Source organism: Sciurus vulgaris, assembly GCF_902686455.1.
Source record: "Sciurus vulgaris genome assembly, chromosome: X".
NCBI classification, from domain to species: domain Eukaryota; kingdom Metazoa; phylum Chordata; class Mammalia; order Rodentia; family Sciuridae; genus Sciurus; species Sciurus vulgaris.
In genome coordinates this window covers 137,681,461-137,706,739 of record NC_136471.1, presented here as the reverse complement: position 1 = coordinate 137,706,739, position 25,279 = coordinate 137,681,461, and the positions used below count along the sequence as shown (strand labels likewise).

The 25,279-nt window shown below is 59.5% G+C and overlaps 1 protein-coding gene across 1 annotated transcript in view; it reads right to left on the bottom strand.

Annotated features, from left to right (window-relative positions):
- Positions 1 to 12,386: 12,386 nt before the first annotated feature.
- SLC25A6 (solute carrier family 25 member 6) overlaps positions 12,387 to 25,279 on the bottom strand; it is a 248,017-nt gene continuing 235,124 nt past the window's right edge. The window contains exon 5 of the mRNA XM_079125017.1: positions 12,387 to 12,396. The gene's annotated coding sequence lies outside the window, so the exon portion shown is untranslated. The remainder of the gene's footprint in view (positions 12,397 to 25,279) is intronic.

The window sequence follows — 25,279 nt, the reverse complement described above, 5'->3', positions numbered from 1 at the left end:
ACCAGGCACGTCCTGCCGGGCTGCCTGTCTGGATTCAAAACAGACGCAGAAACGTTTTGCAGGGTTCTGGTTCCAAGGAGAGAGAGGGCAGATAGCAGAAATGGGTGCAAAATGGGCTTTTATCCTGACGCTGGTTGGTTGGGGTGTGTGGGGGTATTGATCCCATGACTTCATGGTTTAAATTCTAAACCACGGGGGTTTGGTTAAATGTCTGTCACTTCTGCACTGATTCAACCTGAGGAGGGAGAGGAAAACACCCCAGAGAGACCCTGAACGTGTGCTCGATTTCGGAAGAAGCCGGAGATTTGTATCTTCTGTGGATCCGACTCCCCTAAGGCCAGAGGAAACGTAAGATGCGTCCTCGCTCAACAATTAGGAGAAGAAAAAAAAAATTTTTTTTTTTTTTTTAAATAAGCTCCCTTTAGACCCCGGCGAACACGCTTCGGCGAGAAGGAGGAAGCGATTGACAAGATCCAAGAGGCAGATTTGCCTCCGGTGGAGAGGCCGCGGCGGAGGCTGCAGAATCGCAGGAGCTGGAGGGTCTTGGGTTTTGTGGCGTTTGTTTTTAAAAACGTGCTTTACGGCTCCTTCAAACCGCAGGCCAGGCTGCCGCTTTGCCAAGGAGGAGAGGTTCGTGAATAAAAGTCTCTGTGGGAGCTGCCGCCAGCCAGGAGGCGTGTGCGGACACTGCGAGGCCGGTGCCACCAGGAGGAGAAGCAGCGTGGGCACCCGGGTCCCAGGGACCCTGCTCAGTGCAGTCAGTCCTCGGTCCTGGGGAAAAGGAAAAGAAAAAACCACCCATCACCCCCGAGCAAGCTGAAGGGAGGCCCATCCGGAGCCCCGGCCTCCAGGCTCCAGGTGGCCGACATCACAGCCCCGCAGTGTCTGCAGAGGGGCCCGGGCTACCCAGGGCACCCGGCTAGTGACAGACGAGTTCCCAAGGTCCACGTCCTTCAAAGACCAGCTGACAGCTGCTCACCAAGCCGGTCAAGTAGGAGACTGAGCAATTGGAGCAGCGCTCCGTGGCTTCCAGGAACCCAGGGCGATGTGCTGGCCACACAGCGTCCCTAGGTCTGCTGTGCATTTCTGAGCTGGGTCCCAGGTCTGAGAGAAAGAAATTAAAAATCTGCGTCTGGGGCAAAAGAATCCATTTCTGGATTATGCATTGTGCATTTCTGAGCTGGGCCCTAGTCTGGGGCGGGTGGGTGGGTGGAGAATCCACGTCTGGGACGCGCGTAATAAGGGCCCTGTGGCTGGGATGCGCGTAATAACCGGCCTGTGTCTGGAATGTGCGTAATAACGAGCCAGTGTCCAGGATATTCGTAATAAGGGCCCTGTGGCTGGCATAAAGGCCCTGTGGCTGGGATGCGCGTAATAACGGGTCAGTGTCCGCGACATGCGTCACAATGGGCCAAACGCTGGTTGTGGCACCGAAACCCCCGCGGTGTCTGCGCGCACCAGGCCGCGCCTGGCCTCAGAGAGCCTCAGGGCCGCGCGTCCCTCCGCATCTCCCGGGCGCGGCCTCTGGTGAAGCGCTCTGCCCCTCGGCGGAGCGATTCCAGCCCGGCGCTGCACAGAGGCCCGGCCGGCCGGTCCCGAGCCGACTCTGCATCCCCGGTGCGGCTTTGCAGCCACTGTGAAGTTTGAAGATTCATTATCGGGCTGCCATTTAATTGTGATTTTTTTTTTTTTTTTTTTTTTTTTTTTTTTTTTTTTTTTTTTGCCAGCAGAAAAGGCCTCCGGTTTCTCTCGGAGGCAGCGAGGAGGCTGTCCATCGGCGTTCCCGGGGGAACCATCTTTAAGAAAGAAAGAAAAATAAATAAATAAATGTCCATGCTGGGTTTTTCTCTTTTTTCTTTCTTTCTTTCTTTCTTTTTTTGCAGGGCCACCCTCTGCCGTGACATTAAGTGACTCTGTACAGTCAGGCCATTTAGGAGCGGGCGGGAGGAATTCCACCCTTCTGGCTTGCAGGGAAATTGGTGAGGGTTGTCTCCGGTCTCTCAGCCTTAAAACGCCTGACAATCTGACATTCTCACTGCTAAGTGGAGGCGACGCGGGCTTGTCAACAACGGGGCACGGTTATCGGGCCTGGCAGGGATCATACCCAAAGCGTGATGGGAAGCGACGAGTCCCGTTAGCTTCCAGCGGGGTGCAGCCAATTGGGTCTCAGTTGTTCCCAGTGTCGGACGAGAGGAGAGGGAGGAAGCAGCGCAGGGACGCCCGTTCCCCGCCCGCCCGCCCCAGTCATCTTGGAAATGGAGAGCAAATTGTTTAAACCTGAAAAAAAAAAAAAAAAAAAAAAAAAAAAAGAGAGGCCTCGTTACCGTGCCGGACGCAGGAGGGGGAAGGGGACCATCCCCTAATGGGCCGGAGCGATGGGTTTCAGATGTTGGTTTCTGGGTTGCGCAGCGAAGGGCGGGAGAGGGAGGCGCGCGCGGGGCGCAGCGCCCGGCGGCTCCTAATGAGCGTCCCCCGCACCCGGCGCGCGGTGCTGACCTGGCTGCGCCTGGGACGGAGCTGGAAGCCCGGCCTCCGGAGTGATGGGAGGCCATCTGGAGCTGAAGGCTGTCTCTGGCCGGGGCAGAAATGACTTCTGGCAAGTTGGAGCTGAATTCCCAGCGCGCCCGCCGGCCTCCCGCCCTCTCCCCGCCACGCGCCCACCCCAGCAAATTTTTTTTTTTTTTAATGGCCTCAAATTGGCTGTTTAATACCCGAACACTCCAGGCTCTTGCAGGAGGCCGGATGTGGAGAGCTGTCCCCGACGGGGGGACCAGGCAGGTCGCGATGACAGCGCTGGCAGGGGGCGGGTGGGCACCTGGCCGCCCGGTCCTCCCTCGCAGCGACCTTGGGAAACCGTGTAGGAAGAAATTAACGGAAGGTTTAAGCGGGCTTAAGACTCCGGCTGTCACTGGGGCACCAAGGCAGCCAATAAATAAAGCGCGGTGAAATACGGCCTCTCGCGGGGGACCTGTGGGCCAGGGCCGCGCCATGTGGAGGCCCAGGCCGCGGGGTCCTGCAGAGAGAGCCGCCTGAGGGGCCGGGGGGCAGCCGGAGAGAGGGCAGGCCCTGTGGTGGGGAAGCCAGCGGGGGCCACCTGCTCCACTTACGGGCCTCTGGAAGGGACCGGGGCCGATAGGCCCCCAACCAGAAAGGCCAAGCACCGGCCAGAAGGTGAAGGTCGCAGCCGGGGAAGGGCCCACAGCCCGCGGGAGGGGCGCCCTGAGAAAAGAGGGTGTCCACCATCTAAATGTCCCCTGGGACACCTGGGGTTTGCAGTAGAGATGTCCACTGAGCAAATGTCCACTTGGGGATCCCCAGGTCTGCAGTAGAGATGTTCACTGAGCAAATGTCCACTTGGGGATCCCCAGGTCTGCAGTAGAGATGTTCACTGAGCAAATGTCCACTTGGGGATCCCCAGGTCTGCAGTAGAGATGTTCACTGAGCAAATGTCCACTTGGGGATCCCCAGGTCTGCAGTAGAGATGTTCACTGAGCAAATGTCCACTTGGGACCCCCGGGGTCTGCAGTATGAATGTCCACTGTCCAAATATCCCCCTGGGACACCTGGGGTTTGCAGTAGAGATGTCCACTGAGCAAATGTCTACTTGGGGATCCCCAGGTCTGCAGTAGAGATGTCCACTGTCTAAATGTCCCCTGAGATCCCTGGGGTCTGCAGTACGGGTGTCCACCATCTAAACGTCCCCCTGGGGCCTCTAGGTCTAAGGAGAGGCACCCACTGTCCCCCTGGCTGCCCCGAGTCTGCAGCCCGTGCGGGGTGTGCGTTGGGCCCTGGAGCGAGCAGCTGCCCAGCCGTCCATCCTCCGTCCCCTCCGGCCTCCACTGGCCACAGGAGGAAACACCTGTGCTGGGGCCCAGCTGTCTGCGTCCCCGCCGGGCGACTCGGGGTCAGGCTGGCCGGCAGGTGCCTGCCTCGGAATGGCCTTCTTGTCTGAGGGCAGCCGGGGATCAGCAGGCCGCGGGGCCGGAGGTCGACGGAGGCCGGGCTCCCCAGGTGCTGGGCGTCATCCGGGCTCATTTGCAGCGGCCGGGCGGGCGGGCGGGAAACCCGAGCGCGCGGGCAGGTGGCCCCTCTCCAAGGCCGCCCGCGCTCCGCCCGCCCGGCCCCGTTTTGCGGTAATTTCGGGGTCTCATTTCCATTTGCAAGAAAGATAACTACTCACATATGGAAGCCATAAATAAGAGAAGTCATTAAAATTTCTCTAATTTAGGGGAAAAAATATATCTTAATGAAGTAATATCTTTGCCAGGGCGGGCAGAAATGTAAATCAGACTCGGGGAGAAAACCTATTAGCGGCCTCGCAGCCCGGCTGTGTGGCGGGGCTGGTTTTTTTCTTCTTTTTTTTTTTTTTTTCTGATCTAATGAATTTATGAATTGTTCTTTGTCGGGTCAGAGACTTGGTTAATTTCCGACGTGTTCAGCCGGCCGGTGAGCAGGAGCAGGGCGCGTCCGCGGCCCGGGCTGTGGCTAATCAGCAGCACCAGCGGCGGCACCAAGCCTGGTCCTGAAAACCGCCTATTCCTTCTTTCAAGTTTGCATTTTACAAAAAAAGGGGGAAATTTTTTTTTTCCCCCAACGTCTGTGTGTTCTCGCTGGGGCGCGGGCTGCGGAGGCCGTGGGAGGAGTCCAGCCCCAGCAGCACTGCGGAGGCCGAGGGAGGAGTCCAGCCTCGCAGCGCCAGAGCCGGATGATGAAATTGGCGCCAGGCTAGCGGCCGAGTTGGTCAGCAAGGCCTTCCTTCGGGGATCTGGGGACAGGAGCGTCACTACGAAATGCCCCACATAGTGGTTTCCGAGCGGCGGAAATGCTAAACCAGAACACAGACCTCATTTAGGGTCCCCTGGGCGTTGGGGGAAAATGAGGGCGATTTCTCCGCTCAGCCTGGCTGGACCCTGGCTGGTCCCTGGAGACGGGAGGCTGTTCGTTGGCGGCAGGGCAGTCGCTGGGGGGAGGTCGTGCACAACGAAGGCCGCTCCCCTTCCTTGGGATTGCAAAGCGCCCGTGTGGCCACAGACTTTGAAAAATGTACCCCCATCGTGGGATCCTTCAGGATGTCCTGATGCCAGCAAGAGCTGACCTGGGTGGTCACCCTGGGCTCCAGCACCCTGGACCCTCCATGAGGCAGTTTAGAATAAATGAGGTGGATCTGGCTCTTGTCTGGGGCAGAATTGTCCCGGTTATCTAGAATTCCTCTGAAGTAGCCCTGACCCCAGGACCTTGGGACATGCCTGTGTGTGGAGAGGGGTCTTTACAGAGGTGACTGAGGTGCAGTGAGGTCCCAGGGTGGCCCTGACCACACAGGACTGGGGTCCTGGTAGAAGAGGAGGTGAGGACACAAACGCACACAGAGGGACGATCCTGTGGGGACCCAGGGAGAAGACGGCGTCTGCCAGCCCAGGAGCCAGGCCTGGGGAGGAGCCGCCCTGCCCACGCCTGGCCCTCAGGCCTCCAGCCTCCAGGACGGGGAAGATAGACCTCTGCTGTTGTGACCACCCAGGCTTCTGGGCTTTTCTGTAGCTGCTCCAGTGGACTAGGGACGTCTGAGGACACTGTAACGTGCTTGGGTGGCTACAGTTCAATGAAGGGGATGAGGGTCCTTCTACAGAGACCAGAGAGCCCCCTGCCCGTCCACCTGTGAGGACCAGGAGCAGCACCATCTGTGAGCAGGAAGCAGCCTCAGCAGCCCGAGTCTGCCCCGCCTGGACCTGGGCTGCAGTCTGCAGAGCTGAGAGTGGCAGCTGTCGGTCATTTAAGGTGCCCGGTCCCTGGCGTTTCCTTACAGCCTCCTGATCAGCCAAGACCCAGGGGACACGCTGCTCCTGCAGATGGATCTGGGCTCTGCTTGCTTCTCACGGGTCCAGAAATTCTTAAAAGTCTCGGGATGGGAAACGAGGTCAGGTGAACCCCCGAGGCAGAGGTAGCATGGAACCCGGCCTCTCCCTGGGGAACCCTGTGTAGGGATCTGTGCATACAAAACCCAAAACCCCGCTCAGCCCGGAAGGGGAGGCCCCCCTCGGGCTGAAGGAGACCGGGCTCGGGGCTTCTGCGAGCTGCCCCCATCCCACACTTAGGGGCGGAGGAAGCTGGGGTTCCCAGGGTGATTTTGGGACCATGATTTTATCACCAAACCACTCAGACGGTTACTTCCTCACTGGTGTGGACGTTGGTTTCGTTACTTTCTTTATTTCTCCCGTAAAAGCTGTAAATATAGCAAAGACGCCTGCTGATAAATTCTCCTCTCCTTCCTTCTTTCTGTCCTTTCTTCCCTTCCAGGAACCAATCCCCCATGAACACTAATGGACAACCCTTTATTATATATATAAATATACATTTCATTTGCTATATGTATATATGATGGAATATTACTCAGCCCCGAAAAAGGTCAAGATCTGTCATTTTCAGTGTGAATGAGCCTGGAATCCGAATGACGTATGAAATCAGCCAGGCAGAGGTTCGGGGACGAGTCTCAGATGACCCCTGGAGTCTAGAAGAGTCCACCCCACAGAGTCGGGTGGCAGAACAGGTACCACAGTTTCTGGTGAAGAGTACCAGCCCACATGTGTGCAGGAAAGCATTCAGATTCTTCTCCAGCTGAGGCTTTGGCAACTGGTATATCATGCTGGGGGGGGGTGACAGCGGCCACCTGCCTGGTTCCTGGGACCCCAAACACACCTGCAAGCTCTTCTCAGGGCCCTGCACGCCCAGCCAGGCCGCAGGAGGAAGGTGGTACCCTGCGTTGGTGCTGTGTGCTCCGTCCTACCGCAGAGCCCGCTTTGGAAAAGAAAAATCAAATAAAATAAAGTGCAGAGGCCAGCGCTTTGGCTGGAGGGGGAGGCGAGGAGGCTGGAGGGACTGGAGGCTGGAGGGACTGGAGGTGGGGGACGGGGTGGGCCCAGCCGCCCAGGCCATGGCCATTTCACATCCTGAGCACAGAGCGCGGGCAGAGGGACCCGGTGGCTCCCGTGAGTCAGGAGGTTACGGAGCCCTGGCTCCAACAGCTCAGGTGTCGATCAAAGTGCAGGTACGCGGACACCCGGGGGGGGGGCGGATCTGCGGACCCGCAGCCATTAAAACGCTGCCAAGGGGTCGCAGGAGGGCCGGGGGGGGGGGGGGGGGGGGGGGGGCCAGCGGACAAAGAAAGCAGGAGGCCCTCGGAGGAGGCACGGCCTCCCCCAGACCCTGAGGCTAGGGCTGAGGCTGGGGAGACGGGTTGTTTCCACACCACGTGGTGCGGCCCCGGGTACCGAGCTGGGGACAAGCAACCCGGGTGGAGTCGGCTCTTGAGGAAGGACCTGCCAGGAGGGGTGCCCAGGAGGGTGGCCCTGACCACCTGCTGGACGGAGAGGGTCACGTCCACCTGCCGGATGGAGAGGGTCACGTCCACCTGCTGGATGGAGAGGGTCACGTCCACCAGCTGGATGGAGAGAGTCACGTCCACCTGCTGGATGGACATGCTCACATCTACCTTCCGGATGGAGAGGATCGCGTCCACCTGCTGGATGGAGAGGGTCGCGTCCACCTGCTGGACAGAAAGTGTCGAGTCCACCTGCTGGATGGAGAGGGTCGCGTCCACCTTCCGGATGGAGAGGGTTGTGTCCACCTGCTGGATGGACATGGTCACATCTACCTGCTGGATGGAGAGGGTCGCGTCCACCTGCTGGACAGAAAGTGTCAAGTCCACCTTCCGGATGGAAAGGGTCACGTCCACTTGCTGGGCAGAGAGGATCACGTACACCTGCCGGATGGAGAGGGTCGTGTCCACCTGCTGGATGGACATGGTCACATCTACCTGCTGAGCAGAGAGGATCACGTCCACCTGCTGGATGGAGAGGGTCACGTCCACCTGCTGGTTCTTGGTCGCAGGGGCAGCTTGGCCAGGTGCAGGGTCGGGTGACATCTTTACACCATTTCTGCTGCCCGGACTCTGGACAAGGGCTCCCCGTCCCTTCCAAGCGTTCGGCCATCCCGTCCAAACACGACGTCTGCCTTTCCCATTCACGGCCGCTGGCTCTGTGGACGGCCGGTCTGTCCCCCGCCCCACACCCGCACCTGGGCTCCCGCGGACTCGGAGCGACGGGAGGGCTTCATGCAGCTGAGCACAGAGCCCCGTGTGCTGAGGCCACATTCAGAGACCTCCAGGTGTTTGGAGGCCCAGCCTCAGGGTCAGCCCGTTCTCCTGGGGAGGCTGAGATCACAGAGGGGGCCCCTCCGCCTCCCCTACGAGCTGCGTGCACATCCCCAGCAGGCACCCCACCTGCAGACCATGAGACCACCAGGGTGGAGCCGCAGCCACGGACCCTCTGGAAGATGGTGCCCCGGGGGGGACTTGGTACCAGAGGTTCACTAAGGGAGCCTTTTGACTAAGGTGCCCCCCCGGCACCAAGAAGTCTTTACGCAGCAGAAGAAATGAATTTTTTGCTTCGATTTTTTATTTTTTTGGCAAAAAATGAAATACGGACGGCAAAAATATAAGAAAGAAAGCAGAGTGTGCAATATGTAATCAAGAAGCAAGAACAGACACACTCCAAATGAGCAGAACAACCGTCTCTTACTTCTTTTCCTTTTATATTTTTTTTAGTGCTGGGGATTGAACCCGGGGGTGCTTCAACACTGAGCCACACTGTCAGTCATTTTTTAATTTGTATTTAGAGACAGGGTCTCACTGAGCTGCTGAGGCTGGCCTCCAACTGTGATCTTCCTTCCTCAGCCTCCAGAGTGGCTGGGATTACAGGTGTGCACCAATGGACCTGGCTTCTGGAGTGTTTCTTTATAAGACTACCGCGTCAGTTTCTAAGTGGTCCATTCTCAGTCACCTGCCTGTGACCTACGTACTATCATTAATCCACATCTCAGGTGGCTCTGAGGCGGTGATCTTGGGAACCAGCCACAGGGAGCTGGTCAGTCAGATGCATGGATGGCGTACGGGACTTGCTGTTGACATTGAAGTGTGGGCAGCTCTGTAGGACTGAGGCCTTCTCAGCTTTTCTGGCATTGTGATCTAAAGATCTGACAAGAACAGCTAGATGAGGAAGAGGCCACAAGGGGACCTTAGACATGTCTCATCTAAGTGTCTTCCTATCCATCTATCTTATGTCCACCCATCCATCTGAACATCTATCCACCCATCTATCCACCCATCCATCCACCCATCCATCCATCCACCCATCCACACATCCGTCCACCCACACATCCATCCACCCATCCATCCATCCACCCATCCATCCACCCATCCACCCATCCATCCACCCCATCCACCCATCCATCCACCCATCCACCCATCCATCCACCCATCCACCCATCCATCCACCCACACATCCATCCACCCATCCATCCACCCATCCATCTATCCACCCATCCACCCATCCACCCATCCACCACATCCACCCATCCATCCACCCATCCACCCATCCACCCATCGATCCACCCATCCATCCATCCACCCATCCACACATCCACCCATCCATCCACCCACACATCCATCCACCCATCCATCCATCCACCCATCCACCCATCCATCCACCCATCCACCCATCCATCCACCCATCCACCCATCCATCCACCCACACATCCATCCACCCATCCATCCATCCACCCATCCATCCACCCATCCACCCATCCATCCACCCATCCACTCATCCACCCATCCATCCACCCACCCACCCATCCATCCATCCATCCACCCATCCATCCACCCACCCACCCATCCACCCATCCATCCATCATCCATCCACCATCCACACATCCATCCACCCATCCACCCATCCATCCATCCACACATCCATCCACCCATCCATCCACCCACCCACCCATCCATCCATCCATCCACCCATCCATCTACCCATCCACCCATCCACCCATCCATCCATCCATCCATCCATCCATCCACACATCCATCCACCCATCCATCCATCCATCCATCCATCCATCCACCCATCCATCCACCCATCCATCCACCCATCCATCCATCCACACATCCATCCACCCATCCACCCATCCATCCACCCACACATCCATCCACCCATCCACCCATCCACCCACCCATCCATCCATCCATCCATCCATCCACCCATCCATCCACCCATCCATCCACCCATCCATCCATCCACACATCCATCCACCCACCCATCCATCCACACATCCATCCACCCATCCACCCATCCATCCACCCATCCATCCACCCATCCATCCACCCATGCATCTGTCCATCCATCCATCTGTCCATCCGTCCATCTGTCCATCACCTCTGGTACACGGCCATCTGTGGGTCGTCCCCTCCATCTCCAGCCATGCCCCCCTCTCTCATCTACATTCTACCTCTCCCTCTATGTTGTGTGTCCACCGTGCATTCGCCCATCAGACCATCTACAGGGCCCTGTGTCTGTCTCCTCCCTCCATCTTCCTATCTCAGCCGCGTGTGCCCGCCTCACCTCTGCACGTGTGCATGCGTCCCGTGTGGTGGCCGAGCTGCTGCTGGCCCAGCCACCCTCTGTGTTTGCCATGATGACCGTGTGCGTCCGTCTCTATCCTTCTCTTGCATCGCACCTACGTCCCATCCGTCTGCCATCCATGGCTGTCCGTCGGCCATCCGTCCCTCTGTAGCTGTCCTTCCGTCACCTTCCTCTGCCTCTGCGTATCCACCACCCACTTCTCTGCCTGTGAGCATCCAAAGCCATTCCAGCAGCTTCCAAGCCAGGAAGCCGCGCTCCCGATGCCGGTCGGCATCAATCCTCTCGGAGCTCGGCACGTGGGGCGTGAGGGAGCGGGCAGGACCCTGAAGGGGGCATTTCTTCCTTCTGTTATTTTGAGGACGCCCGTGCTTCAGCTGGTGGACGGGCGCTCCGGGCTCGGAGGCTGTCAATCAGGCAGGCCAGCTTGCAGCGAAGGCGGTGCGTGTCGCCGCCACGTGCGGGGGTGCAGGGCACGCAGACGGTGCTGCATGTGTGCACGGGGCACGCACGGCCTGGGCTCGAGCCCGGCGGGGTCCCCACGTCCCCCTGCACACCACTACACTGCACATCTTCTGAGAGTCCCCTTTTCCATTGAGTCCCCGTCTGAAGAGCACGGCGGTGCACGCAGGGCATGGAAGAGCGGCCGGCCTCCTGCCGGAGGGCTCTTCTCAAGCTGGGGACAGGCTGTCCTGAGACGCCGTGCACTTCTTCATTCCTTAGGTTTTCATGAGGGCTTCAGAAGGAGCTGCGCCGGGGACTCCTCCCGACGTCCCCCCACATGCGCTGAACAGAATTCACCCCGTTTCCATCTCCACCGCCTCTGGTTCCATTCATTGACTCCCGTGATCCGCCTCTTCTTTATGACTGAGTAATACTCCGCTGCTCAGAGAGAGCACATTTCCATTCGAACTTTGACTTTCTGAGTCTGGCTTATTTCAAGAAGCATGGTGCTCTCTGCTTCCATCCACTGACTGGCGAAATCCGCCTCTTCTTCATGGCTGACTAATACTCCGCGGGTCAGAGAGACCACATTTTCTTCCTCCATTTATCTACTGATGGGTCCCCGGGATGGTTTCATAACTTGGCTGTGGTAAATCCCACCGCTGCGAACGTTGGCGTGCGTGTATGAATACGGCTTCTGATTTTAGTTCTTTTGGATAAATACCAAAGAGTGGGATCGCTGGGTCCTAGGGCGATCCCATTCCCAATCCTTGGAGGAATCCTCATGCTGATTTCCAGAGTCAGAGCATAGATTTCATTCCAAACAGCCGGACAGAACCAAACCATGATTGACGGACGGGCCGAGTGGGCGTGTCTTGTTCACACGCAGAAACCAGGCAAAACGGAGGAAGAGAGTCAGGGAAGGCAGTGTAGACCAGGGCGCTTGGAGGACCGTGGGGGGAAGGAGACCTAGTGACTGGATCCACGGGCTGGGCTGAAGGGGAATTTGGGAAAAGAAAAGGATTCAAGGCTGCAAAAATCAGAGCCCGGAGCATTTCCTGGGAGGAGAGACGGTTCCCACCAGATCGCGCACCAAGTCCGCTCTGCAGTTCTTGGAGGCTGGAGGCTGGAGGCTCCAGGGCCGCCATGTTGGAATCCGCAAGGGCGGCCCCGTCCACCCCGGGCTGCAGACCTTCTGGCCTCTGGAACTTGGGAGGGAGTCGAGAACTGAGATGAGCTGGAAAAAATCAGAAAAAAGAAGACATGAGCAAAGGAGGAGCCGTCAGGAACTCCCGAGCTCGCTCTGAGCAGCCCCAGTCAGAGGCCCGTTGTCCACGAACGGCCAGGAGGTCAACCCTCCCGGGGCTCCTGACTCCCGGGGGCAGCACGAGGCCCGGGGCCAACGGTCCTTTCAGTGTCCCCCACGCCGAGCGGAGGCAGCGTCCACTCCGAAGCCGTCCACCAGCGGGGACGGGAGGGCTCGGTTCCTCGGAGGCCTGGGGCAGCTTTCACCTCCATCCAAGGGGAAGAATCGGCGGGGAGGGGTCGCACGGTGGGGGGCGGCCTCGCGCGAGGGCCGGGGTCACCGATCAAGAAAGGGGACGCCGCTTCCCACGCACGACTCCAGACACCACAAAGCTCAAAGCGCCTTCGGGCGAGGCCTTCGATTTCATCCGAGTGAGCCTCCTCTTCCTGCAGACGCCGGCCTCCACCCAGACCTTACCGCTTCCAGCCTCCGACTCAAGAAAGAAAGCACCAAGGGTGAAGGGGCTTGAGAGAGTCCCCACCCAGAGAAATAGCCCCGAACCCGAGCTTGTGGGATTTGGGGAGGGGACCTGGTGTGGACATGGGGTCTCTGCAGAGGCAGTGAGTGCAGGACCCTGAGAGGAGCTCCTCCTGGGCAGGGTGGCCCTGAGGCCATGGCCGTGTCCTCACAAGAGACAGAAGAGGAGACACAGACACAGGAGGAGCCACATGGAGATGGAGGCAGAGGCTGGAGGGCTGGGGCCACCAGCCCAGGGCCGCCTGGAGCCCAGGAGCTGGAGAGGCAGGAAGGAGCCTCCTGGAGCTCGTGGAGGGGCTCAGCCTCTGGCCTCGGCCTCCACCCTCCAGGGCTGGACAGCGTGCATCTGTTGTTGTGAAGCCACCCGTTTGGGGACAGGTCATTGTGGCCTCCATGGAGCCTCAGGCGTGCGTCCATTGCAGACATGGAAGCAGGGACACCTGTGTTGGCCGCCGTGTGAGGGACCTTTTTCTCTCGTGGAAGGAGCTGCATACACAGGTGTCAGATTCTCGGGGAGGCAGGAGAAGCCATCCCGCCGAGGGCAGTGACAGCTGGGAGGCCGCCGTCCACCCTCACACCTTGACATGCCTGGACGCTGAGCTTTTAGGTTTTTCCCGGCCCCTCACGCGTCAGAATTTTTCTTTTCCTTTCCGGAGTCCCTGGAGGGAGTTTCGCGGGGAAGGCTGGGCGGAGCTCCGAGGCCAGAGGCCGCCGTGCCCACTGGTCTCTGCGCTGACAGGTCTCCATCGTCCTCTCTCAGCCGATGGGTGTTGACGGCAGCTCCTGACGCGCTGGCCTCCTCCTTCCCCTCCACGGAGATCGGAGGCCGCGCTCCTCTCCCCGGGACTCCGGCGGGGACGGTGCCAAAATGGCTTCTGGCAACAGCTGTGGGACCCGGAGCCAGAGATCTAATTGGCGAAGGAGGGTTTTAATTGGGGAAGGGTCGGGGGCGCCCAGGGCTCTGGGCTTGGCAGGCACCTGCGCCTCTCCCGGGGCCTCTGAGGACGGCCTCCCTTGGGGCGGCGCCCTGGAGAAAGGGGTCTGCCTCCCGCCGCCCTGGAGCCGGAAAGGGCAGGGACCCGCCCCGCGCGTGGACACCGACGGGAGGCCACTCCCGTCAGGCACCTGCGCGGAGGACGCCTCTTGATGGACAGGAGGCTCCCAGCCTCCGCCCTCCCGCTTCCTCCCTGTCGGGACTCCTTCCCACGCGCATCCGCCCGGGTGGGTCTCCAGCACAGGGACACCGCCCTGGTCTCTGCCCTGCGTCCAGTTCCTGTCCCCTAACCACGTCCTGGCCCTGCCCGCCTTTCTCCTCCCGTTTCCACACAGCCCGGCTCAGAGAGGCTGGTCTGGGGGGCTCTGGCCTCCTTATTCAGGCTTCTCATCCGTCCTCCGTGGGGAAGCCGATCCGTCTGACAAAGAAACCCCTCGGTGGGGAGGCAGGGAGGCTGGCGATTTCCACTCAGCGGATCCTGGGACGCTGCCGCAAGTGGGAACGAGGAGCAGCCCGCTGGGCCTTCCATGCCCGGTAGATTTTCCTGGAAATGCGGGGAGTGGGCCTCCAAATCCCCCTGCAGGCCTTGGAGATCTTGGGAGCCATGGGTCACTCCAGAGCAGAGGCAGCGTCTGGGGATGGACGGGCTTCCTTCATGCAGTTATTGACTTGCAGTGTTGGGACTCGAACCCAGAGCTGGGTGCGGGCCAGGCAAGCGGCCCAGCGCCCCGTGCTCGGGGTTGAATTCCAAGCCTGGTGCCTGGGACACGACAAGATGGCGGCCGTAGTTCTTGAAGCCAGAGCTGCTCACTCTGCCTGCACACGCGACTGGCTTTAGTCAAGGGGACAACAGCCAAGGGGACCCAACAGGGACTGGGTGTCACCCCCGCCCACCACCAGGTGATATCCTGCCTCTGGGAGGACGTCAGACCCTGTGGGTGCTCCTGGATGGTCCCAGCTGCCCTTGCTGTGTCCGCGGAGGCCCAGACCGTCCTGCGTTGCCCGGGTCAAAAGCACCGTCCGGACGGCCCCCGGGAGGCTGGAGAATTACGTTCCTGGTGGAGGCCACCGAGCCCCGGGGCTGTTTGTTAGGCAGTGGGTACTGACCATCCCACACCAGGTAGTTTCTGGCGGGTGATTCCCCAGCGTCTTCATCTCACCAACCGAAAACACACCAAAAAGAGTTGACGGAGCCTAGATCCTTGCCCGCCACCTGATTTTTACCTACTTTGCTTTACGTACCTAGATTTCTCTCTCTATGTATATATTGCAATCTGTGCTCAGCACATAGATCGCGGTGCACGATCTATATTATAAGACGCACCTTATATTTTAAAATATCTCTATTTGTTCTAATCAGCTGACCTCTCGCACTATGGCGTCAGCTCATCTTGAAACCACGACTATTTTCTCAAAAGCAGTGTTTCCGAGTAGCTTCTGTCCGCTCCCCTGCAAATATATAAACATCCAATTAAGGAATCTAGATAAACAAGACTTAAATCTTAATAAAGAGGGTTTTCTTCTAAAGTCCAGGGCTGATTAAGGCTGTATTTACTGGAGTTTTAAAAATCCCCCAAGTGGGTCATGAATTAATCATCGGCGGCATTTGTTTGCACGCCGCCCATGTAATCCGGTCAATTATTAATGAATACGTTTATTACGTATAAATAATAAAATCCCCGGCTCAGGAAGCCACCGCTTGCTGCCAGAGAGGAGACGGCGGGTGCTGCACGCACAATGGAATGAAGGTCATGTAAACAACGGCATCGGCGCGGCCAGCGAGCCCTTCGGAGAGGAGCCAGCACACGCAAACCTGAAGCTCAGCAGGCATCCTCGGAGCGGGTGACCTATCCCTCCTTCGGCGTGGACAGTCAGAGGGACGCTGGAAGACTGGACACAGATTCCTGCGGAGAGAGCTTCCTGGACGTGGCGGCCACCAGATGCCATGCTAAGGGGTCATTGATGTTTATTGAGCATCTACTGTATGCCAGAAGGACTGTGCACAGACCATCCATCACCCTGGAAACCACACCCTGGGACACGGTCCAAAGGGGCATGTCTCCTCCAAGGCTTAGCCACACGCCCACATTCAGGAAAACGTCCTTCAGCAGGATCCAGCTGGGGTGCCCAGGCATGGAATGGATACATGGAATGTGCTCCATTTGCCCAGTGGAATATCACTCAGCCCTGAAGAAGGTAGAATATCACTCAGCCCTGAAGAAGGTAGAATATCACTCAGCCCTGAAGAAGGTAGGAGAGGAGACACAGACACAGAGGAGGAGCCACGTGGAGACAGATGCAGAGGCTGGAGGGCTGGGGCCACCAGACCAGAGCCACCTGGAGCCCCAGGAGCTGGAGAGGCAGGAAGGAGCCTCCTGGAACCTGTGGAGGGAGCAGCCCTGGGACCCTGACCCGGCCTCCGCCCTCCAGGCTGGGCAGCCAGCTCCCTGAGGTCTCAGGTGTGGCCGTGGCCCCAGGACATCCAGTCCCTCCCAACCACCCAGCCCAGGCAGCAGGCAGCAGGATGGAGATGGGAAGCAGCTGGCTCGGTCCACTGGCTCCTCAGACCCCCTTCGGGGTCATGCCTGCTGGCGTCACCGAGTGGACCTGGTCCTCGAGCCACAGACTCACGCGGGTCCCCACGGCGCTCTCAGCCCCCGCGAGGACGGAGCCCGAGCGCCGTCTGCAGCCGGGGCCGTCCAGGCCGGGCGCGCGTCCCTCAGGATCAGGAAGCAGCAGGCCGGGGCCCGGGCTGTTTCCTCCAGGGTCCCCGAGGCCCCAGGGGGACGCTCAGATGAGCCGCCCGTCCTGCGCTGCTTCCTGGGGGCCCTCCCTGCTCCGCTCCCCAAAGGCTGGGTTCATTTTGGAGGCGCTCGGTGTCCTCCCAAAGCCGGGTGGCCCCCGGCTCCGCCAGGTCCAGAACATGCTCCTCGCGCCAGAGGAGACCCGTCCCGTCGGGCAGTCGGCCAACATCCGCCGCCCGGGTCCCTGGCAGAAACCCACCCGCTCGGGTCTGTGGCCGGGCCCCATCTTTCCACGGCCTCCCCGCGATCCTAAGTGGGCACAGCTGGCCTTCCAGGGAGATGGCCGCCCGACCCGCAGGGAGCTCCCAGGATGAGCCGACCGGTGGCGCCGCTGACGGACGGGGGCGGATTTTCAAGTGGATGCACCGGGCTCGGCAGAGGGAGCGAGGGACGGGCAGGGGTCAGAGGGTCCGTCCGGGTGGACCGGGTGGGTTGAGGGAGCTCGAGGCTCCGGGACCTTCAGCTCGATGATGGACAGACTGGAATGATGGACGTACGGATGAGAGAAGCGAACGGGAGGAGCCGAGCTGTCAGGAGCAGGCGCGAGGAAATGGGGCGAAGCGGGGGCCGGGGCGGCTTCCACCGAGGGAGCCAAGTCCCCCTCCCTGGAGGGCAGAGGCCGGTCAGGGCCCAGGGCTGCTGCCTCCACGGGCTCAAGGAGGCTCCTTCCTGCCTCTCCAGCTCCTGGGCTCCAGGCGGCCCTGGAGCTGGTCGCTCAGTCTGAGGATGGAGGTTACAGCCTCCCTTTTCGCCGAGGAGGACACTGGGGCCCAAGGGTCTGTGCTGACCTGGCTGAGCCCAGTTGGTCCTTTTGGATGAGGACACGAGCGGCTGATAAAGCATTTGGGGGGCCTCACCCCGGGACTCCCGAACAGCCTTGCGTGGACCTCCATGCCGTCAGGAAATGCCTCCAGAAAGTCAGACCCGTAGATCGTCAAAGTCACCACTTCCAAGTGAAGGATTCAGAGCATTTGGTCGAAGCAACCTTCTCTACAGCCATTCCTTCTATCTGCTTCCAGAACATTCTCCGCACCCCACAAGGAGTCCCTGCACCCATTATCGGTCACCTCTTCTCCCTGCCTCCTCTGCGTCCTGTGGATGGCCAGTCTGCTTTCTGCCTCTGCGTTTCCCTGCTCTGAAAATGTTCTGAAGCTGTGACAAAATGCCTGAGAAAAATAACTTGGAGAAAAAAGGTTCGTTGGTGCTCGTGGATCCGGTTCATGGTCCAAGGGCTGCGAGGCAAAACACCATGGCGGCAGGGCGTGGTGGAGGAAAGCTGCTCATCTCAGGGTGGCCAGGAAGCAGAAGGACGAAAAGCCAGGGACACGGTATAGTCCTCAAGGATTCTCCATCAAAGACCCGCTTCCTCCAACCAGCGCCACCGCCTGCAGTTTCCAGATCCTCCCAGTCATCCGTTCAGTGGATTAATCCACCGAGGAGGTTGAGCCTCACCTCCTTGAGGTCTATCCACATTGCTGCTGGTCTCAGAACCTTGATCCTTTTCATGGCCGAGTAATATTCCACAGTCTAGATGGATCTCCAGGGGTTCATCCGCTCATCAGCTAAGAGAAGCCCGTGCGGGAGACAATGACCCGTTTCCCAGAGCGTCTTGCTGTCCTTCGTGAGCACTGACCAGAGCGACGGTTTCACATTCCCCATGGATTCCGGGAACGATTTTTTCCCTCGTGGTATCCGATGTCTTTCTCTGTGTGCTGGATGCGTTCACTCCACCCCATGGAAGGGAGCGGCACCTAAATGGGATCCTAGCCGATGGCGTCCTACCGTCCCAAGGAGACCAGAGGCACCGCCCTCGGCCGCGGGGCAGAGATGGCTCTGCTGCTTCCCCAGCCGACTGGCAGGTGCCTCCCTGTGGATGCGACCTCCGCCCAGGGAACGGTTTCTGCTCCGGCAGTGGGTGGACTGGGAGGGCGGGGGTGGCGACGTGCCTTCCCATCTGTCTGTCTGTCATCTACCACTTCTGTCTGTCTATGTGGCTGTCACAACCTGGGTGGGGCTGCTCCTGCCACCTGGTGTGTGGAGCCCAGAGATGCTGCTCCACAGCCTGCAGTGCACAGCACAGCACAGCACAGAGAACCCCCAGCCTCAGATGCCACAGTGCAGAGAAAACCTGCAGGACAGAGTCTCTGTGTACCATCTGTCCATCCAGCTGTCATCTGTCTATCATCTGTCTATCTATGTATCTATCTATCTATCTATCTATCTATCTGTCATCTACCAATTCTGTCTGTCTATCTATCTATCTGTCATCTACCACTTCTGTCTGTCTAGGTGGCTGTCACTCCCTGGGTGGGGCTGCTCCTGGCTCCTGGTGTGTGGAGCCCAGAGACGCTGCTCCACAGCCTGCAGTGCACAGCACAGCCCAGCACAGGGACCCTCCAGCCCCGAGGCCCACAGTGCAGAGAAAACCTGCAGGACAGAGTCTCCATCTATCATCCCTCCATCCAGCTGTCATCTGTCTATCTATCTAGTATCTATCTATCTATCTATCTGTCTATCTATCTATCTATCTGTCATCTACCACTTCTGTCTATCTAGGTGACTGTCACAACCTGGGTGGGCTGCTCCTGCACCTGGTGTGTGGAGCCCAGAGACGCTGCTCCACAGCCTGCAGTGCACAGCACAGCGCAGCACAGAGAACCTCCAGCCCCAGATGCCACAGTACAGAGAAAACCTGCAGGACATTCTCTATCTGTCATCTGTCCATCCAGCTGTCATCTGTCCATCCAGCTGTCATCTGTCTATCTATCTGTCTATCTATCTATCTGTCATCTACCACTTCTGTCTGTCTAGGTGGCTGTCACACCCTGGGTGGGGCTGCTCCTGGCCCCTGGTGTGTGGAGCCCAGAGACGCTGCTCCACAGCCTGCAATGCACAGCACAGCACAGCACAGACTAGCAGAGACCCTGGCGCTGAGCGTCCACGGGGGGAGGTGGGAACCTCCAGGGGTAACATCCCCGCTAGTTAACTCTGCACCCCACATGCCCGGTTTCCTCCCCGCCTTCTCTGACTTCTGACTCTGGCTTCCTGCAGACAGGAAGGTCCACCCGTGGCCAGGCCAGCGGCTCACCTTTGCCCAGAGCTCAGTCCCAGGCCCCCTTGTCTGGGCCCCGGGAAGCTGGCCGGGTAGGATTGGAGGACGAGGAAGGGCTCTGGCCACACCCCCCCTCCTGGGCTCAGTCTTTGTGACAGGGACAAAGGAGGTTGGCGGAGGCCCTGGGGAGACCAGCTGGGGAGGGGGCTGGCCTTTGTGCTCCGGCCTTTGGTATTCAAATGTCCCTCCTGCCCCTGGACCAGGCTCACCCACTGTCCTGTAAGGCCGGCCCTGGGGACCAGGCTGGGAGCTGGAGCCCAGGTTCAGGGAAGCCGGTCGACTTTCCCATCAGAGACCCCGAGGCCGACTTCCCGGCCCTCCCAGGGTGCAGAGGGCCTCCCCCGGGGTCTCACTCGACGTGGACGCTGTGGGGCTTAAGAGCTTCCTGGGTGGGACCCAGGGCACAGGATGATTGGCACCCAGGCCTCGGCTGGGCAGATCCCATGGCTGAACCCCCGACCGGCAGCCCAGAGATGGACAGCAGGAGGGAAGTAGACTGAGAGCGACCCCAAAGTGGGAGGTCCTTTGACGAACTGATTCTGAGGAAGGCTGAGGCAGGAGGATGGCAATTTGGAGGCCAGCCTCAGCAACTTCGCGAAGCCCTGAGCATCTCAGCCAGACGCTGTCTCTAAGTAAAATATAACGAGGGCTGGGGAGGAGGCTCTGTGGCTAAGCACCCCTGGGGCCAATCCCTGGTACCAGAATAAAGATAAAATAAAGGCGGACAGAGCGTGGGCCCCTGGTAGGTGTGAGAACCTGACTCCCGGATCTGGTATCAGGTCCCATCAGAGTGGCAGGGGCCCTGGGGTCGTGGATACGATGGTTTTTCCCCTCCCTGCCTCAGTTCCCTAAAGGCAGGTGACCCAGGAACACCTTGGGAAATGGGAAATGGCCTTCCTATGGAGGCCCTTGCTTGTGGCCGCCATATTTGACACGCTGGGGTTGGGAGGCTGGGTCTCCCAGTTGAGACCGACTTAACCAGAGGGTGGACAAGGCAGCCTGGACTGGCTCTGGGTGGAGTGTGTGGGAGCAGAAAGCAGAGAGGTGGGGCTCCCCGTCTGGGAATGGTGCGCCATCTTGGTTGACCAAGATGGAGCTCCTTGCTCAGAAGTCTGGGAGGGTGGGTGAGGCCAGCCCCCAGGGCTCAGAGGCTGAGGTCTGTGTGGTGGGCGCTGGGGTCTCGGTGAAGGGCGACGGGATCACCCAGCTTTGCTTGGGGGGATTCAGTGGCATGTAGGGAGGTGTGAAGGACCAGAGGCCAACAGGTCCTGGAGGGAGTCTCCCAGGTGGAGGCTGGATGGTCAGCAGCCTCCTCACCGTGACACCATCCGGATGCAATCAGCCTGTCAAAGGCAGCCCTCGAAGACAGACTTCCTCCAAATCCCTAAACTGGGATGGACCCAGGTGACCATGTCCGATGTCATTCAATGACCGCCCTCCGTCCCCGGGCAGAGCACACGGATAAAGTCACCAAGGGACCCGTCTTTCCCCTGAGCAGCTCGCATCTGCCCGGGGAGAGGGCGGGCCTCCGCGGTCCGTGGACACTGCTCGCTGCTTTGAGAGGAGACGACGAATCCACGGGCGCTTCGGGTCCGTGCGCGCTGCATGCGCTGGACCACGGCGGCTTTCTGTCAAGGATCCAGGCTGCGGCCAGAGGGGAGGTTCTGGAGAAAGTCGGACCGCAGACCCAGACTTCGGCAGGAGGGGTCAGAGGACCTTGGCCTCCAGCCTCCCCTGCCTCCCCGGCCGCCTCAGAAATCACCGCTCTGTGGAGGTGACCTGCTGCCGGGGCGCCTCCCACGCGTCCTGAGGACCGTCCATCCGGGCTCTGTCCTCCCAGGAGGGAGGCGACTCTAATCCAAAGTCCGCCCTGGCGTGTTTCCAAAGGTGGCTTGTGGGGATCTCCGGGGCCACCTCGCGGAGACCCAACTGTGAAATTCACGTGCGCCCGGCTTCCTGCCCGGAGGCACCTAGGAAGCGGCCGGGGTGTCAGCGAAGCTGGCTCCAACAGTGGACCCGGCCTCCTCTGCCGTCTGTGCGCCCCAGACGGGCAGCGGGTGCAGCTCGGTTTCCAGACAGGCAGCACATGCAGCTCGGGTCCCTGTAGGATGCCCCGCGCCCCCGCATATCACAAGCCTCCCTCATGGCTGCCTCCTTACCAGCCTCCGGACACCCCAGGCTGCGTGGAGGGGCTTGGCCTGCAACGTGCCCCCAGCCTCTCCCTTCTGGGGTCAGAGAAGCAGAGCTGGCCTGTGGCGTGCAGGTCAAGCCCCTGAGGAGCCTGCCCGGGCACCCCAGAAGGACAGGCCGGCTCTTGACCTCCCCTCTCGAGTCCCAAAACCTTCCAGGAAACCTTCCCTGGCTACGCTCCCCGCTTCCCAAGAACGCGGGACGCCGTTCAGGGTCCTGGGGCTGCCGATGCACGCAGCCCCTGTCCATTTGCTATCGAGTTCGGTGGGGTCCAGCCGCTGACCAGGCTGGGACAGCCACCTGGGCCTCCATCTGCGAGAAGAACCCGGGAACAGGAGCCGCAAACGTGGAGACTTTTCTTTTCTTTCTTTCTTTTTTTTTTTTTTTTTTTTTTTCTTTTTTCTTTTTCTGCCAAAGGGTCACTCGCCCTGGTCTGGAAAATCAAAGCGATTCCAACGCACGTTCCTGTTTGCCCAGCACATGCGCCCGCGCCCTGCGCGCCCGCCGGGCGTTTCCCTGCGCGAGATTCTGAGCTCGGTCTCCCTCCTCCAGCGCCGCCCCCGAGACGCGGAGCGCGGATGGATTCCGCAGCAGGAAGGGCCTGGCGGAACCCGAATCTGCGAGGGGTCACGTCTGGACTGCGTTTGCAGGGGGCTCTTTGGAGACCTGCGGGTGGACTGCAGATGCTCCTGCTTCTGAGACCACAGAGCCTGCCACAGACAGTCCAGAGGGACGGGGCTAGCGGTGGTCCACGCCTGTAATTCCAGCCGCTGGGGAGGCTGAGGCCAGAGGATGGTGAGTTGGAGGCCAGCCTCAGCAACTTAGCAAAGCCCTATGCAACTTAGCGAGATCCTGTCACCAAATTAAAAAAAATAATAATAAGGGCTGGAGAGGTGGCTCAGTGGTTAAGCACCCCTGGGTTCCATCCCTGGTACCCCAAAAAAGGAAAGGATAGAGTTTCAGATTTAAAATGAATAACCTCAATCTCCAAAAATAGCAGTAGATGAAAAATCCCATTCCTAGCCACAGACACCTGGCCATCCTCACCAGGGATGTGTCCGGGCTCTTGCTCGGCTTGCGTGCAGGCAGCACCACGCAGCTCCCGCCTCTGCCCGCCCCACGTGTTTTCCTGGACAAGTCCCAGCCGAGGCCGCAGGAAGCCCACAGTCCAGCGGCCCGTGCTTCCTGCGAGGTCCAGCGTGCGCGTCGGGGAGGCCGAGCCCATCCCTCATCCGTAACGACCCCCTGAGCTCGTTAATTGAGAGCGGGGAACTCCTAACTCACTTACCCGGCGCGCAGGGAGATCTTGAGAGACCCGGCTCCTTCATTAGGCAACGAGGCCGCGTCCCGTGCTTTTTCCAGGGACAACATGATAGATGGTCTAACAAGCAATTAGCAGGTCCGCACTTGAGCGCACGCATCGATGTTTTGCAAAGGACTCCCTCGTTCCCGGAGCCGGGCGGAGACCTGATTAGGATCGACGGCCGACACGACGTGGGTCCAGGGCCTCCCCGCGCATCTGAAGGCGGGCGATGCTGCGGCTCCGGGCGGCACGCGGGGTGCTCCGCCCTGGATCTTAGGCACCGGTAGAGTCTCCAGTCCATCTTCCCAGCTGGTGCATTTGCAGAACAGCAGAACGGAGCGCCGTGTCCAGGGACGGGCCTGACCCGGGCAGCCTTGTGCACGCATTCCAGAGACGCACCTGCATCGCAGAAGGAAGACAGGATATTTTGTTTCAGGAAGTTTCCAAGAGGTTGCAGCAAATGCACAGAATCCCCAGAGACCCTCCCGGTCCCGGGGCTGTCAACTTGCAACAAAATGTCATTTGCAAATTTACACCGTGTTGACCTTTTTCATATCGACATTTTTAAAGTATTGTTTTTATTTGTTCTAATTAGTTGTGCATGTCTGCATTTGGATAGCTCGTCCGTAAACGGAGCCTCATCTCTCATATTTTTGACTGTACGTGTTGCAGGATCACGTGGGTCATGGGTCATGCCTGCCCCTGAGGTCATCCTGTCTGTTTTAAAAGAATTTTGTTTTGGCCCGGAGGCAGAGTCCAGCTCGGCAACCCAGGCTGGTCTTGAACTCATGAGCTGCAGTATTCCTCCCACCTAGAATATCCCAAATACAGGTGCGTGTATCCTGCAGGGGCCCTGTCCAGGCGGCCCTCCTTGATCAATGGGCTTCTGAGGTACCTCTGAGCAGGGCAGGGACCTGAGTGTGTGTCCCCAAGTTCCTGTGCTGAGTCCTCACCAGGTGCTGGTGTGGGAGGTGGGGCTGTGGGAGGGGCTGAGCTCAGGAGGTGCAGCCCAGGAAGGGGACCAGGGTCCTTCTACAGAGACCAGAGAGCCCCCTGCCCTTCCACCTGTGAGGACCAGGAGCAGCGCCATCTGTGAGCAAGAAGCAGCCTCAGCAGCCCCGAGTCTGCCCCGCCTGGACCTGGGCTGCAGCCTGCGGAGCTGAAAGCGGTCAGGTCTGGGGTCCATCAGCCCCGGGCTGGGGGTCTGGTCACTGCAGCCCAGGAGACTCACACAGGGATGCACCAGCCCTCTGAGCAGGGCAGGGACCTGAATGTGTGTCCCCAAGTTCCTGTGCTGAGTCCTCACCAGGTGCTGGTGTGGGAGGTGGGGCTCTGGGAGGGGCTGAGCTCAGCAGGTGCAGCCCAGGAAGGGGACCAGGGTCCTTCTACAGAGACCAGAGAGCCCCCTGCCCTTCCACCTGTGAGGACCAGGAGCAGCGCCATCTGTGAGCAAGAAGCAGCCTCAGCAGCCCCGAGTCTGCCCCGCCTGGACCTGGGCTGCAGCCTGCGGAGCTGAAAGCGGTCAGGTCTGGGGTCCCTCAGCCCCGGGCTGGGGGTCTGCTCACAGCAGCCCAGGAGACTCACACAGGGATGCACCAGCCCTCTGAGCAGGGCAGGGACCTGAGTGTGTGTCCCCAAGTTCCTGTGCTGAGTCCTCACCAGGTGCTGGTGTGGGAGGTGGGGCTCTGGGAGGGGCTGAGCTCACGGGTGCAGCCCAGGAAGGGGACCAGGGTCCTTCTACAGAGACCAGAGAGCCCCCTGCCCTTCCACCTGTGAGGACCAGGAGCAGCTACACCCTCAGCCCTTTTTATTTTTTATTTACGGACAGGGTCTTGCTGAGTCGCTCAGGGTCATGCTAGGTTGCTGAGGCTGGCTTCCAACTTGCCATCCTCCAGCCTCAGCCTCCCCAGCCGCCAGGATGACAGGCGTGCACCCGCTTGCCCGTCCAAGTGGTTTGCTGTTCCATGGGCTCTTATTTATATGGCTCGGATCCGAGGTTGTAAAACAGGTGCTTGTTTCAAAGCCTGGTTGTTAAAAATAAGCACATAAATCAAACAGCCCGCAACCCAACAGCAGTCGGTTCCTTTGGCAAAGACGTCGCCGGCCTCCAATGGAGGATCACCACGCCTACGTGGGAGGAGCCCGGGTACCTCGGGTCAGAGCACCCCCACGTGACTGTCACCAGG